This window comes from Pinus tabuliformis, chromosome X, assembly GCF_031772625.1.
Source record: "Pinus tabuliformis cultivar Carrire ecotype Pingquan chromosome X, CPIR1, whole genome shotgun sequence".
Taxonomy (NCBI): Eukaryota; Viridiplantae; Streptophyta; class Pinopsida; order Pinales; family Pinaceae; genus Pinus; species Pinus tabuliformis.
Window position 1 is genome coordinate 1,542,987,122 of NC_142308.1, and position 15,564 is coordinate 1,543,002,685.

Below are 15,564 nucleotides of genomic sequence, written 5' to 3' on the forward strand. Positions count from 1 at the left end.
TAGTTCAATGTGTTTGCTGCGCTGATGCTGGACTGGATCTTTGCATAGCTGAATGGCACTTTGATTATCACGCCAAAGTGTGGTTGAATGCTGCTGCTCAAAGCCAAACTCTGATAGGATCTGACGAAGCCACAAGGCTTCCTTACTAGCTTCCACGGCACCACGATACTCTGCTTCTGCTGACGAAAGAGAAATGGCAGCCTGTTTCTTACAAGCCCATGTAATAGGTCCTGAACCAAGAGTGAAGACATAACCGGCAGTAGACTTCTGATCATCAGGGTCACCAGCCCAATCAGAATCAGTGAAACCAACTAACAGAGGAGCTGCTTTGGCACTGTAATGAATCCCAAACTGTACTGTACCTCGAACATAACGAAGTATTCTTTTAGCTGCTTTCCAATGACTTTCACGGGGGTTTTGCATAAAACGAGCAACAAGGCCAACAGCAAAGGAAAGATCAGGACGAGTATGGGTTAAATACAGGAGTTTTCCGACAAGTTGACGGTATAAGGTAGCATCAACTTCAGGAGAGGTACAAGAGACTGAAAGTTTGACTCCAGACTGAAAGGGAGAAGGGGCTGGCTTGCAGTCTTCCATGTGAAAATGACGAAGAATATCACAAGCATACTTGGACTGGGAAAGGAAAATACCCTCTTGGGATTGCAAGACTTGAAGACTGAGAAAATAGTGTAAATGTCCTAAGTCTGTCATTTCAAATTTCTTTTTAAGGCTGGACTTCACATGGTTTATAAGGTTGGGATCACTACCAGTAAGAATAAGATCATCAACATAAAGAACAAGGATGATAAGAGAGTTTCCCTCTTTCTTGGTGTAGACAGTATTGTCAGAATGACACCTAGAAAAGCCAGATTCTAAAAGAAAGCTATCCATTTTGGCATACCAAGCCCGAGGAGCTTGCTTGAGGCCATAAAGGGATTTCTTAAGTCGACAAACAAGGCTGGAGTCTGTTTGTATGAAGCCAATGGGTTGTTCCATATAGATTTCTTCCTGCAAGTCCCCATGAAAGAAGGCAGATTTAACATCCATCTGATGGACTTCCCATTTTAAAGAGGCAGCAAGGGAAAGAACAAGGCGGATGGAGTTCATTTTGGCAACAGGAGAAAAGGTTTCAGTGTAGTCAATGCCTTCAACCTGTGAAAAGCCCTTAGCAACGAGACGAGCTTTATGTTTATCAACTTTCCCATCTGGTCCATACTTGGTTCTGTAAACCCATTTACATCTAACAAGTTTGCGTCCCTTTGGTAGAGGAACAAGATCCCATGTATCATTTGTCATCAATGAATGATATTCTTCATTCATAGCTGCTTCCCAATGTGGATGGCCTGAAGCTTCTGCAAAAGTGTCAGGATCATGATTTACTGGAGCTTGAGCCAGTAAAGAAGAGGCTCTTTCAAACTGAGAACGTGTACGTCGCTGATCTGTAGGATCACCGGCAAGATCACCTGCTGCATCCCGAGTGGCACAGACCCATCTTGGAAGTTGAGGATCCTGAGAAGGTGGGGGAGGATTATCATCCTCGCTTTCATCATCTGAAGAAGAAATGTTTTCAAAGATAGAAGAGATAGGAAGAGGTGGCACATCCGCCGGACTAGGCTCGCAGGCCGATTTATTTTCATCAAATTTTACATCTCTTCTAATGATAACATTTTTGGACTTAAATGGAATAAGTCTATAACCTTTTACATCTTCAGAATATCCAACAAAAGTACATTTCTCACTTTTAGGTTCTAAAGCTTTATGCTTTTCATCTGGAATATGGGCCCATGCTTCACTTCCAAACACACGAAAGTGACTTACATCTGGTTTAATGGAACTCCAAGCTTCTTCTGGAGTGATATTCTCTAGAACCTTAGTAGGAGTGCGATTGATTATATAATTTGCACAATTAATTGCTTCGGCCCAAAAACTAAGACTGAGTCCTTTAGATTGCAGCATACAATTAGCCATTTCCTTTAAGGTGCGGTTTTTCTTTTCAGCTACACCATTTTGTTGTGGAGTGTATGGAACAGTATGTTGCATTTGAATTCCATTTTCGGTGCAAAAGTTGATGAATGTGTTTTTAACATATTCTCCACCATTATCAGTTCTTAGCTTAAGAATTTGATGTCCAGATTGTTTTTCAACAAATGCTTTGAAGGCCAAAAAAGTGGTAAATACTTCGCTCTTGAGTTTTAAGAAGTATACCCAAGTGCGTCTGGAGAAATCATCAATGAAAGTTAAGAAGTACTTGCAGCCAGAGAATGAAGCAACAGGAAGAGGACCACATAAATCACTGTGCACAAGCTGTAAAGGGGCTGAGGCGTGCCAAGAGGCACGTTTGTCAAAACTGTCCCGATGATGTTTTCCGAGTACACATCCGGAACAAACACCATCTCTGCAAGATACCATAGGAAGACCTGTCACCATATTTTCTTTACATAGATGCTGAAGGGAGCGATAGTTTAAGTGACCAAATCGCTCATGCCAAAGTTTGCTCACTTCATCATTATGAGCAACAAATACTGAGGGAAGATTGGATGACCCAAAGTTGTGAAACTTATACAACCTTTTGGAATCATCAGCAAGACCAGTAGCTAGAATCTGTTTAGGATCTTTTAGATCCTTGATTACAACATCATGAGGTGAAAATTCAACAATTTTACCTTCACCTGAATGAGTTATCTGATAGACAGATAGAAGGTTGCAGGATAAGGTTGGAACACATAATACATCATTAAACTGACCATTGTCTAGATGAACAGTTCCAGTCCCTACAACATTAAGAGATCTATCATCACCAATATATATATTTTTGGTGTTACAATCATTTAAAGAAGAAAACATGGCTTGGTTTTTGGCCATGTGACAAGAGGCTCCAGAATCAATGAGCCACTCATGAGAATGAGAAGAAGAAGAAGATACATTTAATGCATAACCAGACTGAGATGATTGACAATGACATGCAGAAAGTGCCATTCCGGAAGTTGAAGTTGAAGTAGGCTCCACATGGATGTTATGTTTCTTCATTGCGGCTTCCAAGGCTTCCATCTTCTTAAAGCATTTAGATTCTAAGTGGCCATCTCGATTACAAAAGTTACAATGTCTATCAGTCTTCTTCCATTTGTTTTTATTGGTCTTATCATTTTGCTGAAATGATCTTTCATTTTGAGACTGAAACGGTTTAGGACCATTCTTTTGAGGATATGACTTCTTAGGATTCTTTGAATTTGGTTGCTGCTGGGCGGCTAACGCTTTAATGGAAGAGTTTCCAAGATTAAGAAGACCAAGGTGTAAGAGTTTTTCTTGTTCTCTTATTAAGGAATCACAAAAGGAGTCAAAGGAAGGGGGCTTGTAGTCTTGTCCTTGACAAATGAAAGCTTCTCTTGTAGAATGGAAAGTGGAAACAAATACAGAGTAGGCTGGTCCCAACTTAGTAAGGATGGAATAAATAAGGTTACCATCTCTTTCTTAACTTTAACACCTTCCAGGAGATATCTAAGGTTCTTGAATTTGGACAAGAAATCTTCAATGCAAGAAAAATTATTAGGATCCAAAGTAAGCAGCTCATTTTCAAGTTGATGGGCTCTAATTTCATTTTTAATCCCAAAAACTTTAGCAAGTTTTTCTAATGCTTCATGAGGAGTCTCAAGTTCCGCAATGTGGAATCTAAGATCAGGAGAAATAGACATCCCTATCAAACCACGTGCTTGATCTTGTCTATTTTCCCATTTTGCCGCCTTGTCTTCATCTTTTGGTTTCTTCTCTTGGTCTGTGGCTATTCTGAAGAGACCTTTACTTCTAAGTAAATCTTCGATGTAGGCTACCCATTGGAAGTAGTTAGTGCTGTCAAGAATGACTTGGCATGGGCTTTCCATTTTTTAAAAAAAACTGAAGCTGAAGATGCTGAAAGTAGGTGTTCCAATGGATAGATCTCGAAAAAGTAGGCGGTTTTAAAAAAAACGGCTCTGAAAAAGGCTTCCGGATGAAGAAGTTATGGCTTTTTGAAAAATAATTGTTGAAGTAGCCGGCAAAGTGCGCGAATGTGCGGGAATGAAAAAATCCGCCCCCACAAAATGGAGACTTGAACCCAAGACCTCTACTCTCTTAAAATAGCTTTGAACCAATTGATCTATACAAAAAATTTGAGAGAGAGAGAGAGAGAGAGGGGGGGGGGGCCTCGGTTTGCGTGCTTGCCTTGAGAAAGCTCTTTTTCCCTACAAAACACAAAACACAAAACCCAACACGAATATGCAAAGAAAAACGAACCTTGCGGCTCGAAGTTAGCTTTAGCCAAAAAACTAGAAATTTTAAAAAAAATCTCAAAGTTAGCTTTAGCTGAAAAACTAAATATTTTTCTCAATGTTTCTGATTTTCCGAGATCACACTAAGGTGCAGGGAAAAGAGCATACGCATGAGAAAAATCCTTCCTTTCTGTTTCTGATTTGCCCAAATCGCACAGAGTCGCAGGGCAAAGAGCATACGCAGAAATGAAAGGTATAGATCCGGTTAAAAAAAAAGGCTAAATAAACTGAGACCGAAATAAGCAGAGAGAAAATAACAGTAAACTGCAAAAAAAACACTGTATACCTCCCGATCTGAAAAATGACGCAGCTAGGGCTACCGGAAACCTTTTCGCGTGAAACGAAAGGGGTTCCTCACTGGAACAGATGCTCCGAACGCAACAGAGCAGTCCTCTCGGCCCGAAAGCAGTCAGAAACAGCAGATCTAGGAAACGACAGCCGCATGCAGTTCTACCGGCTTCAGATTTGGATCACCAACGGACGCGGCCCTCAAATAGCTCTGATACCATGTAGGAATTTACAGGGTAAGTTCCACAGAAAGAATACCAAAAGGACACCGCTCACAACCACATCTCAAATCAATACACCAGTATTTTTGACGTGGTTAAAACCCTCAGAGTGCAAGGAGGGAAACAGTCCACGGCCTGTCCCAACGTGGGTACTACAGGCAATTTATTAATCAAAGAATGAAAATTTACATAAGCTTCTCTCATGCACGGATTACCCGAACAATGACCCTCCATGCGCTTTAAATAGAACTCATGGACCAATCGGGTGTCAAGCCACGGATCAAGTGTCGGTAATACCGAGGTGAGAGTGAACCGTCGGATCACTACATATCGTGACCGTCGGATTGTAAGTTACAAAATGTACAACGGTAAAGAAACACACTTTACCTAACTCTAACCTAACTCTATACTAGACCAAGTTGAACTTAACTATATCCTATGTGTCGGAATATCCTAACAGATATTGAGTTGTCGTCGAGAGGCCTACATAAAGAGGGCAGGATCCTTGAGGTGCCCAAACTCTTGGATCACGTACGGCTACGGGAGCCCTTAATGACAGTAGCAGAATGACGAGAGTCAGTTGGTGCAAGGGATGATGGAGCAACAGTGACAGAGCTAGAACGCCAAAGTTTGAAGTAGCGCAGTGGAGTGTTGCAGCAATGCGAAAGGCATAGAGAAAATACAACAGCAATGCAATAGCATTAGAGGGTCAGCACAGATTAGCAGCAGAGGTAGCTTCAGCGTCAAGGGGCATCCAGACTGACCAACATGTCAGCTTTTGGGTGGCTTTTTAGTTGCTTACTTCTCAACAACTGAGTTGCAATGCAACAGTTAGCAGTGGCAGTGCTATGGGCAGCATGATGCAGCATATTGAGAGGGAGTTGCAGTACAGATGCAACAGTGACAGTGGCAGTGTCATGGGCAGCAGTACAGATTGCAGCAGCGCAGTGGATGAAGGGTAGCAAGTCGAACATTAGCAGCGCAAAGGACCGATGTCGTGGATCAGTGTGATACTTCTGCTGGGAAGTATTGCTAGAGCACATTCCTCACTAAGTGGGAATGTTGATTTTTTTGGGTAGCATCAGATGTTCTCTAACTCCGAAATTTTGTGAAGGGGCTAGAACACATGAGATCTCCAAAACCCAAAAAACGTTTGTAGAAATTCCACTTGAAGTGCATGTTATTCAAATAATTAATTATTTTTAATGGTGCCTAAGTTAAAACTTAGGAAATTAAAATAATTAAAGTGAATTAATGTAAATATGGGTGAGAAGCTTCTAAGTGGCGAGGATCAAGTCTTATTTAATCTTAGTCGTTGATTAGATGTTAGATCACGATCGTTGATTTCTCAACAGTATAAAGGAAGGCTTGGGGTCAGTTGGAGAACACACACAGAGAGAGTAGCACTTGAGCTAGATCGAAATTCTGGGGCGTGGTTTGCTGAGAATTTTGGAGTAAGCTTCTAGTGCAGAGAGGGGAAGTTCGGCAGTAGGACTTTCATCCAAGGCCGAGAATACATAACAGAGAGGCAGTGCAGCACTAGGGAGAGATAGTGTAGCTCCAGGAGGATGACACAGAAGCTAGAGGGGCTAACGCAGTCACACAGAGGTAGTGTTGGGGTTTCTGTGAGGCAGATCAGGCATCAGTTCAGCAGATCGATTTCTGAGTCAAGAAGGCTCACTGGGAGGGTGATGCAGCACCTAAAGGAGGTGACGCATTTCCAGTGCAGAGCTGGGAGCAGCCATCGCTGCACAGCACTAGGGACAACGCAGTCACCCTATGGGGTTTGTTTGTTGTTGGATTCGCCAAAATATCTGTCTCCGGATAGAGGTACTTCTGCTAGGTTTATTCTCTGTTGGGTGAGCTGGATTTGGCACCCTAGTTGTATTCAGAAATCTACTTAATAATAAAACCCTTATATCTGTTGCACCGGTTTTTCCGCATTGGGTTTTTTCTGGGGACGTTTAGTCCAAAAATAAGTGTGTCCTTTGTGTGGTTGTCTCATTTATTTTTCAGTACTTGATATGTATATTGGTGTAGGCTACAGTGTATTTGCATTAATATTTCCTGAATATTTCTGAAAATAACTTGTTAAAATGAAGAACACAAGTAGGTAATGCAAATCAATTTACTACAGTAGGATTTCTGGTTTGTTAGATTCATAAATTTTCAAAATGACTACAACTAGAGAAGCCAACATCATTTGTCTTAGACTCTAAATCAGAGTCAGATAGGGAAACCCATGGCTTCTCCTCCTTGTCACGATCTCCACTACTTTTCACAAACTCCTCACAAATGCAACGAGATGGTTGTGAGGAAATGTGAGGGGGGTGGGTAGCTTTTATAGGCGAGGGAGAGGTTAGATGGACAAGCAAAAAACCTATAACCAAAAAAAAAACCAAGTTTGGAGTCTGCTTTCCCTCCAATTTCCATCGCTGACCGGGTTTGACTGTCTCGGTCGATTTAAGTCAAACTCCATTGAGTCAGCTAGTCTGTTACCAAACCGGTTCCGTAACAGACCAACCTTTGGACCAGTTTTTGTACCAAGTCGGCCCGGGCATGGGTTTGGCTCGGTCGAGCCGGCCAGTCTATTACCAAACCGGTTTCGTAACAGACCGGCCTTTGGACCGATTTTTGTACCAAGTCAGCCCGAGCATGGGTCTGGCTCGGTTGGCTCAGCGGAATTTTAAAAGACTGATTGGTACAGGTATCTTGCCTAAGGTGTTGGGTTTAGATCTACAGGTCTAAATCTCTTATGATCTAACAATTTATCTTTAAGTTTTGAATAGATATCTATGGGTATGCTAGCCCTTGGTCTCCAAGTTCACAGTCTGTAGGGAGGAATCGACCGTGTTTAGATTTTGAGGCTTCATTTTGCAGGGTAATTTGCGGAAGGGTTTTGGTCAGTGATTTATTTACATACATCATTCATATTTTAAAATTTCTAAAAAAAAAAAAATTCAATTCCTTCCTCTTGTGCTATAACGAAATTTACATGCCATTAGGAGCTAATTTATTTTTGTGAATGTCGTAAATATTTGTAAATAAGTTTTCTAACCCTTGTATTTTAATTTTAAATTTTGTATAGGATATTGGGGTTTGGGGTTTTAAATTTTTTCTATATATTGGGTATTTGGGTTCTCTTTTTTTCATTTGTGCAGGTGATAGCTCAAGGGTTTGAAGGAACAATTGTTTTTTGGGTTATTCATTCAAGAGAGGAAGGTTGATCTAGGCCCTTAAGGGTAAGATCTACCCTCTCCATCTTCCAAAAACCCAATGCTCAGCAAGAGAGGGAAGCCGCAAGCCTTTGGAGACTTTTTGTAGTGATATTTTGCATTTTGCAGGGGTCTAAGTTCCCTTTGGGGTAGCCACTAGCCCTTTTAGGGCTCTTCTAGCCTAGTCATGGGCTCTAGGAGCCCTTTCCTCCTCTGCAGCAGCCCTATAAGGGCTCCTCTTGGAGATCGCAACACTTTTTTAGGGTGGCCGCAGCCCCTTCTTGGGGTTTCTACCCAAGCGGCAGCCCACTTGGGCTTAGCCGCAAGCCCTAAGGGCCTTCCCTTGCCTTGCCACAGTCCTTAGAGGCCTTTGTGGGCAAGCCGCAGCCTCTTAGAGGTCTTTGTGGGTAAGATGCAGCCCCTAGAGGGGCTTTTCCCTTAGCCACTAGCCTTGTTGGGCATTTTTCTTCCATCGTTGGCCATTTTTTGCAGTTTTGGCATCAAATTTTGACCAAAAAAAAATTGTGGTTGAAGGCCTAGGGCATCACTCAAAATTATTTGGGACTGATATCTATTGTTTTGGATCATAAATTTTGAGTTTATTGGGCTAACAATTTGTTTTGCAGATTAACTAGCCTCTTGGGCAAGGGTTTCAAGGGCCAAAGTTGCTAAACAAGCCACCAACCAGCCCTAAAAGCCCTAGTTTCAGCCACAAGAGGGTTGATCCACTATTTGCAAGGTTAACATTTGTGTTGCAGATGTTTGGAAATGATCTAGTGCACTTTGGAAGGTCACTAGTCATCAAACTAGGCCTCTAGGCCTAAGGGTTTGCTCTCTAACCTTGTTTCTTCCTCACTGTTTCATAAATCAGATCTGAAGCATTATATTTACAGTGGCATAATCTCTGAAATAACACTCTAAACAGCCCTAAAAACACATTCATATAAGCTCATAATTAGTAGACATTTAATCTCAAGTGATAAGAAAGACTTGTCTCATGGTTTCTATGGTTTTCTAGTTGATTTTGGAGAGCTGATATACATTTTCCTGAGTCTGATATATTAACTTCTAAATCTGATATAAATGCTACAGCAGTGAAGTTTGTGGGTTTTGGTGCTAAATTTTGATCCAGGCAGTCCTAATACATTTAAGAAGCCATAATAAGCTTGGTTTGGCAAAGTAACATAAGTGCTTTTGCTCTGAGTGGTTAAACTAATGATTTTTGTCTTGCTGATCACTCTTTGCAATTTGCATCATTGGCGTAATTTTACATCTAAGTGTGTTCTAATAAAAATCAACCTCATTTGTGAAGAGAATCTAATTGCATATCGCATTGTGAAGCTTGAATAATTGTTAATCATTGCTCATCTTGCCTTGGTTGCATTGCATACTTAATTCACTGTTAGTAATCTCATCTCAAGAAGATTAACTTGACATTGGCATTCTATTGATATCACATATTGCTTCTAATTGATAAGTGACATTAGGAATTGGATAAGAGCATTATCTTGTTTAACATCATTGCAATCTAAAGTTAATCTTGTGATATCATCTCCTTGCGATAATATTGTGGTTAAAATTGTGATATTAGCAATTGCTAATTGTGTTAAAATTCATCTTGCTCCATTGGTGTTGCTAATCCTTGGTTTCCAATTTACACATCATATTGCTAAAGGATTCATTTGAGCATTTGTTACATTGAGATTGATAATCATTGAATTGATCTTGAAGTGATTTGTATTTGGGAATTTGTTATGAATATAATTCATAACAAGTAAATAAATTTAATAAATGTAAATATTAAATAATCAAATATTGATTATGTTAAATAGTCATTAAGTTAAGTGAAAAGGCATGTCTAAAAGACATGGTCACTTGCTTAGGTATAAAAGCAGGGCCTCATTGTAACATTCGACATCACTTATACATTTTATATATATATAATAAATTATTATTTAAAATACCTCATGTATTTTTACATTCAAGCCTACAAGCTATCGGTTTTTATGCTTCAGTGGTATCAGAGCCATGGCACACAATATAATCATGCGGGTCTTTCAACGTTGTTCGCCGCACAATGTGCCATTATGTTCACGTCCCGAATGAGTTGAGCAGTTTAGTAAAATTCAAGAAGCGTTTCAGCAATTAGAAAAATCATGTGCAGAAGTTTCAGCATGTCTAAAGAAAAGTTATGCAGAGGAAGACAATAGCGACAATGAAGAAACGAAACTAGGCAAAGCAGGGAAAGAAGATGAACAATATCATAACAATGAGGAAGATGCAAAAGTTTCAAGCGAACTGCATGAGACTGCAGGTACAAACCAGTGCTTTCTTCTTCATGAGGAAACTAACGGTCTGAGATTTGAAGGCGGTGAGGGTGATGTGAGTATTTCTGCTATGGCTGTCTCCATTCAAAAAGTGGAACTGAAAGAGCCTGAATCTGGTCCAATTAAGGTGGTGCCAGTCACTGACAGCAATGATGTGGTATCTATTCCACTACATGATTCCACAACCACTACCATATCTGAGAATCTGGATAGCTTTGCAATTCTTCCTGATTCTGAGCCCAATTCAATAGCCACGTCTGAATCTGCAAATTCATTTTCTCTTGTTGCATTTCACATTGAAAACAAATCTGTGTCTAATGTATCTGAAAGTGATGGGGCTGCTAGTACGCTATACTCAAAAATTGGGGTTTCTTCCGCATTTCCAAGTGTAGAGGTGGAAATCTCTGAAGTTTCAACTGGTCTTGATGTGGATGAAGACTATCTTGAGGAACAAGAAAATAAGAACACGAAGCAGATGCTGGATAAAATTAGGTCCAAAATACTTGAAAACATCAATTCATTTTTGAAATATATCGAGATGGAATACCACGGAGGAAGCGGGTCAAGCCGGCAAAGAAGCCGGAGTGCGCAGGGTGGAAGAAGGTCAACTTCCTCAACCTGCTCACCATCCAATAATATCAATTCAACGGATTCTGGAAATGATAGTGTAAGACTCTCAAACGAACTGTTACTGGACTCTCATAATCACATCGAAGAAGCACTTGGTGGTGAGACAGATTTGGCCTTGCGGTTATTAGAGGATAATGAGATAGAAGGAATTGGCCGTGACCTAGAATCACTCTTTGTCTTATTAGATGATGATGACATAGACATTGTTCAACAGTCGCGTAACATAACGATTTCGGAGGAGCATGTGAATAACAATAACAATATTGCTTCCATTTGTCCAATTTGCTATGGCAAGGGCATCGAAACTCTGGTCATGGAGGAGGATGCCCAACCTTTAGAACAACCCATCGTTGAGATGGACAGAGGTTTGGAACACGCAGCAGGCACGCCGCTTCAACCAATCAACCGTCGCATCAGATCGATCCGTAAGCTACGAATCGAGCCAGCATTCTGCCAATTGATCCAACGTTCGAGTCACCCATCGTGCCACAAGTCAAGGGATTTTTTTTGTTATTTCTGCACGTACCTTTCATCTATAAAAAAAAATCATTCAATAAGGGGATTCGAGATGGTGTCTGCAAGCAAAGAAATGGTGGTGTACTGCTTCGACACTTTAGTGGCTCATTACACCGGCGAGCCTGTGCCTCCTGCCTTTGACGATGGCCAACATCCATTATTTGTCACATGGGAAAAAGTTGATGGTGGGAAACCGAATCTGAGAGGATGTGTCGATTCACTTGACGCCAGCAGTGCTTATAACGGGTTGAAAGACTACGTGCTTGAAAGTGCCCTACGTGATATCTGCTTCCCACCTATAGAGGCTGCAGAAATTCTAAAGCTAGAATGCACAGTGTCTATCCTGACAGATTACGAGGTGGCAGCCAATTATCTAGATTGGGATATTGGAAAGCATGGTATAATTATTAAGTTTAGTGATCCATATGATAATACAACACGCGAGGCAACATTCTTGCCGGAAGTTGCTCTACAAGAGGGTTGGACAAAGAAGCAGACAATTGATTCTCTTGTGCGAAAATCAAGGTTTAAGGGTCGCATAACTGAGTCTCTTCGAAAAGCAGTCTGCATCTCTCGTTACCAAAGTAGTGTTCACACTATGGATTACAGTGAGTATGTTAAATTTGGAGAAGAACAAGAGGCACTCTCCCTCGTCTTTAAACGACTTCTATTAGAATTTGAACCATGAAAAAAAGAATTTGGTCATTTGTTAAATTTGTTTTTAACGTATTTCTTGATTGTGCCTATATAAACATGTGCAAAGCGCGAGGCTAAAATTTGTGTTAGATTGTGATTATATTTAAGAAACGAAATCTATATTAACGTTAACAAAAATCAAAATATATAAAATTCCTATCCTTTAAAAAAAATTAAAAAATAAATATATATATATATATATATATATATATATATATATTGTAGTTATTGAAAAAAATAAAACAAAAAAATAGAATTATTTAAAAAAGAAATTAGAGCTATATAAAGGGAAAAAAATTAGAGTTATTGAAAAAAAATGTAGAGTTATTAAAAAAAATAGAATTATTTAAAAAAAAAAAAAAAACGATAACCCTGGATTCAAGACAGTGTTACCAAGTGAATTATTCAAGGCAAAGGTGCCAATGGCATCGAGTTACATATGCCAAGATGACAAATGCACATTGCAAACTGAAGGAAATTGCCGACAATAAGCTTTAAGGACAAAGATTCTAAAGGAAGGGGCTATGTTATGAATATAATTCATAACAAGTAAATAAATTTAATAAATGTAAATATTAAATAATCAAATATTGATTATGTTAAATAGTCATTAAGTTAAGTAAAAAGACATGCCTAATCATGAAAGGTCACTTGCTTACGTATAAAAACAGGGCCTCATTGTAACATTCGACATCACTTATACATTTTATATATATAATAAATTATTATTTAAAATACCTCGTGTATTTTTACATTCAAGCCTACAAGCTATCAGTTTTCATGCTTTAGTAACATATTTTATGCTTCAGAATTTTGTTGATCTTGTTCCATTAGCACATTGTCTTAGTTGAGATTGTTCCCATAATTGCCTTCTTTAAGTACTTGTTTGCGCAATTGATCCAGATTATCTTTTGTTTATAGATGCATGAAAAGAATTACATAAACAGTTTGTAGCTTAACCAAAGAGAAACTTAAATGTGCACATGTAAGAAGAAGAAGAAGAAACACATGAGAAGACAAGAAGACAAGAACTTGATAACGGAGTTCGTCCCTCCTGGACTACGTCTCCGGGCCCTGCTCGATCAATGGGGAGGCCTTCATTCATTAAAAATGGCATCAAAAGAAGTTACATTCATCAATTTACAAAATGGAGCATTATACCTCCATGCTGAAAAGTGCCCAAAAATTGGAGAGCTCTGTTGCAGAAACTGACACCACCAATGGATTCCCGTCGCCGAGAGGTGTAAAATCCATATAAAACTTGCCCAATTCTGATACTGGACCAAAATCACCCTCCTGCAAAAATTCTGCTCAAGCAAGGTTCCACCAGTGTTTCTGAGTGCTCAAAGTTCCACCACCTTGTCTCGAAATTCGTGCCGCTGATCTCCCTCGTTTTTTATGGTTAAAAAAATGAGTTTTATATAAACCTGGGCGGATTAATCCATAATGTGGTTATGGTTTATTTTTACCAAAACCCATTTTAAAATAACCACATTCCATTTTTCATAAACTGTATGCCATATATATTTTTTAACTGTTGATTGGGGAGTGGGCCCGTACTTCACGGGACCACACTCACCTATCCCAATCCTACGGAATCCTTGTTTTGTACGTTTGAAGCTTATGGGGAGAAGGGACCACCACGTGGTTGCCTTCCCCAACCACTGTATGTCCGTGCAATCTTCACCATATCCGTTTCTTCGTTGACCGTTGCCTTTATATGGAACTTCGTTGTATGGTTTCCAACTTGTTATAACCACCATACGTTTGCCTCCATACATTGGCCACCATAACCTTATATAGTATATGGTTAAACCATATACATCCACCTTTTTATAACCATTTGTTATATGTGTTTTGGTTTCGTTATAACATTTTACCATGTATGGTATAACCATATTATTATATGGTTTTGGTTATTATTATATATATTTTCTTTCTTGATTTGGTTTTTTGATATAGTTAAGTGGATAACTATATAAAAACTGCAGTTATAACCAAAATGTTTCTTGTGCAGGTTTAGGAGGCTAATGACGGGCTGCCATGTGTCAAGCTGCCATGTGGGTCCCACGTGCTGACTGGGATGGCATGTGGCGCACTGTGGGCCCCATTTTTCCTCTGCCATACCAATCTTTGAAGAGCTCTATCTTTTGCATACGAGCTCGGATTGACAAACCGTTCGTGCCACCATGATCAGGAAGACGAGCCCTCTCAACTGATGCCATCAAATTCTCCTTTCTGCCATTTTGAATTTCGAGCCTTTATCCATCCCCTTGGTGTCTCGAGATCCTCCTGGATCAGCAAGCAAATTGAACATCATAAGCATCTAATCTAAAATTCAAAGTTTTTAAGAGGATCACCTAATAATCTCGTTTAACACATTCACTCATAATTTGCAGCTCATTAGAGGATTAGTCGTGCATTAATCAATTAACCTCCAAGCATAAGCTTGGTTGATAGAAAGATAGGACCACCTTTCTCACCCAGCTTGCGGAGTTTAGACCCTCACTCGTGGTTATGAAGATGACCTTGCAGTGGTCAAGGCCACAGTCCCTGCAACGTCGAAGGCATTCAGGTGGTTAGAACCCCAGGCGAGGTATAATTAATAAAGCCATTGTTTTCTTCCCCTGGATGTGTTACCACACAATCTAGCAAGGGTCCTAGTAGGGGTTCCTAAGGGACAACTACTAGACCAAATGGCAACAACGAGACAAGGACCCACTGTCACCTCGGTCAATATCCCCTGCTCTTTACGGACTTTCACCGATGGGAGGAGTCCCAGTATGAAGGAAATCACTACAAAGATGAGGTCAATAACAATGTACAATATGATTTCCAAAGCCCATTCAAAGGAGAGGCTCAAATGATAGCTTGCTTGCTTCAAAAAGGCAAGGGAAGGACTCTCCAAGAAAGGCTTGTGAGTAGCAGGCCTAGATATAAGTGAAAGAGTGCTTAATAAAAGAGTTATGTACTAGATCAAGGCTTCCTAAAAAAGGGAAAAGGACCTCTCTTAAGGTTTTGCGAGATTAAGATCATATGATGATTGGGACCACAAGAGAGACCTAGGGATGCCTTAACTAGGCTTAGGGTTTGAAAGATCAAAGAGGAATAAAATGCCCTAAGACAAGCAAGGGTAAGATAGGCCAATGAATGGTTAACTTCCAATGAGTTTTCAAGTAAGGTTGACCTATGGAAAGCCACTAACCAAAGAAGCCTAGTTTTAGATATGATGTCGGAACTAGAGCTTAGGATATCTCCAAATCTAGCCATGGGAATTCGCTCAAATTTTGATGAGACCTAGAGGAGGCCCCAGTGTAGCAATGGACCAATTCACTCTTCAAGGGGACCTACCTAATGCATTTCGCACTAG

General features: G+C 40.0%; 1 protein-coding gene and 1 pseudogene across 2 annotated transcripts in view; one reads left to right on the forward strand and one right to left on the reverse strand.

Annotated features, from left to right (window-relative positions):
- Window positions 1–15,564, reverse strand: part of LOC149145934 (uncharacterized) — a 264,965-nt gene that overhangs the window by 64,046 nt on the left and 185,355 nt on the right. The gene's annotated exons all lie outside the window — the stretch shown is intronic.
- On the forward strand, window positions 11,551–12,186 carry LOC149145935 (uncharacterized protein At2g38710 pseudogene; annotated as a pseudogene).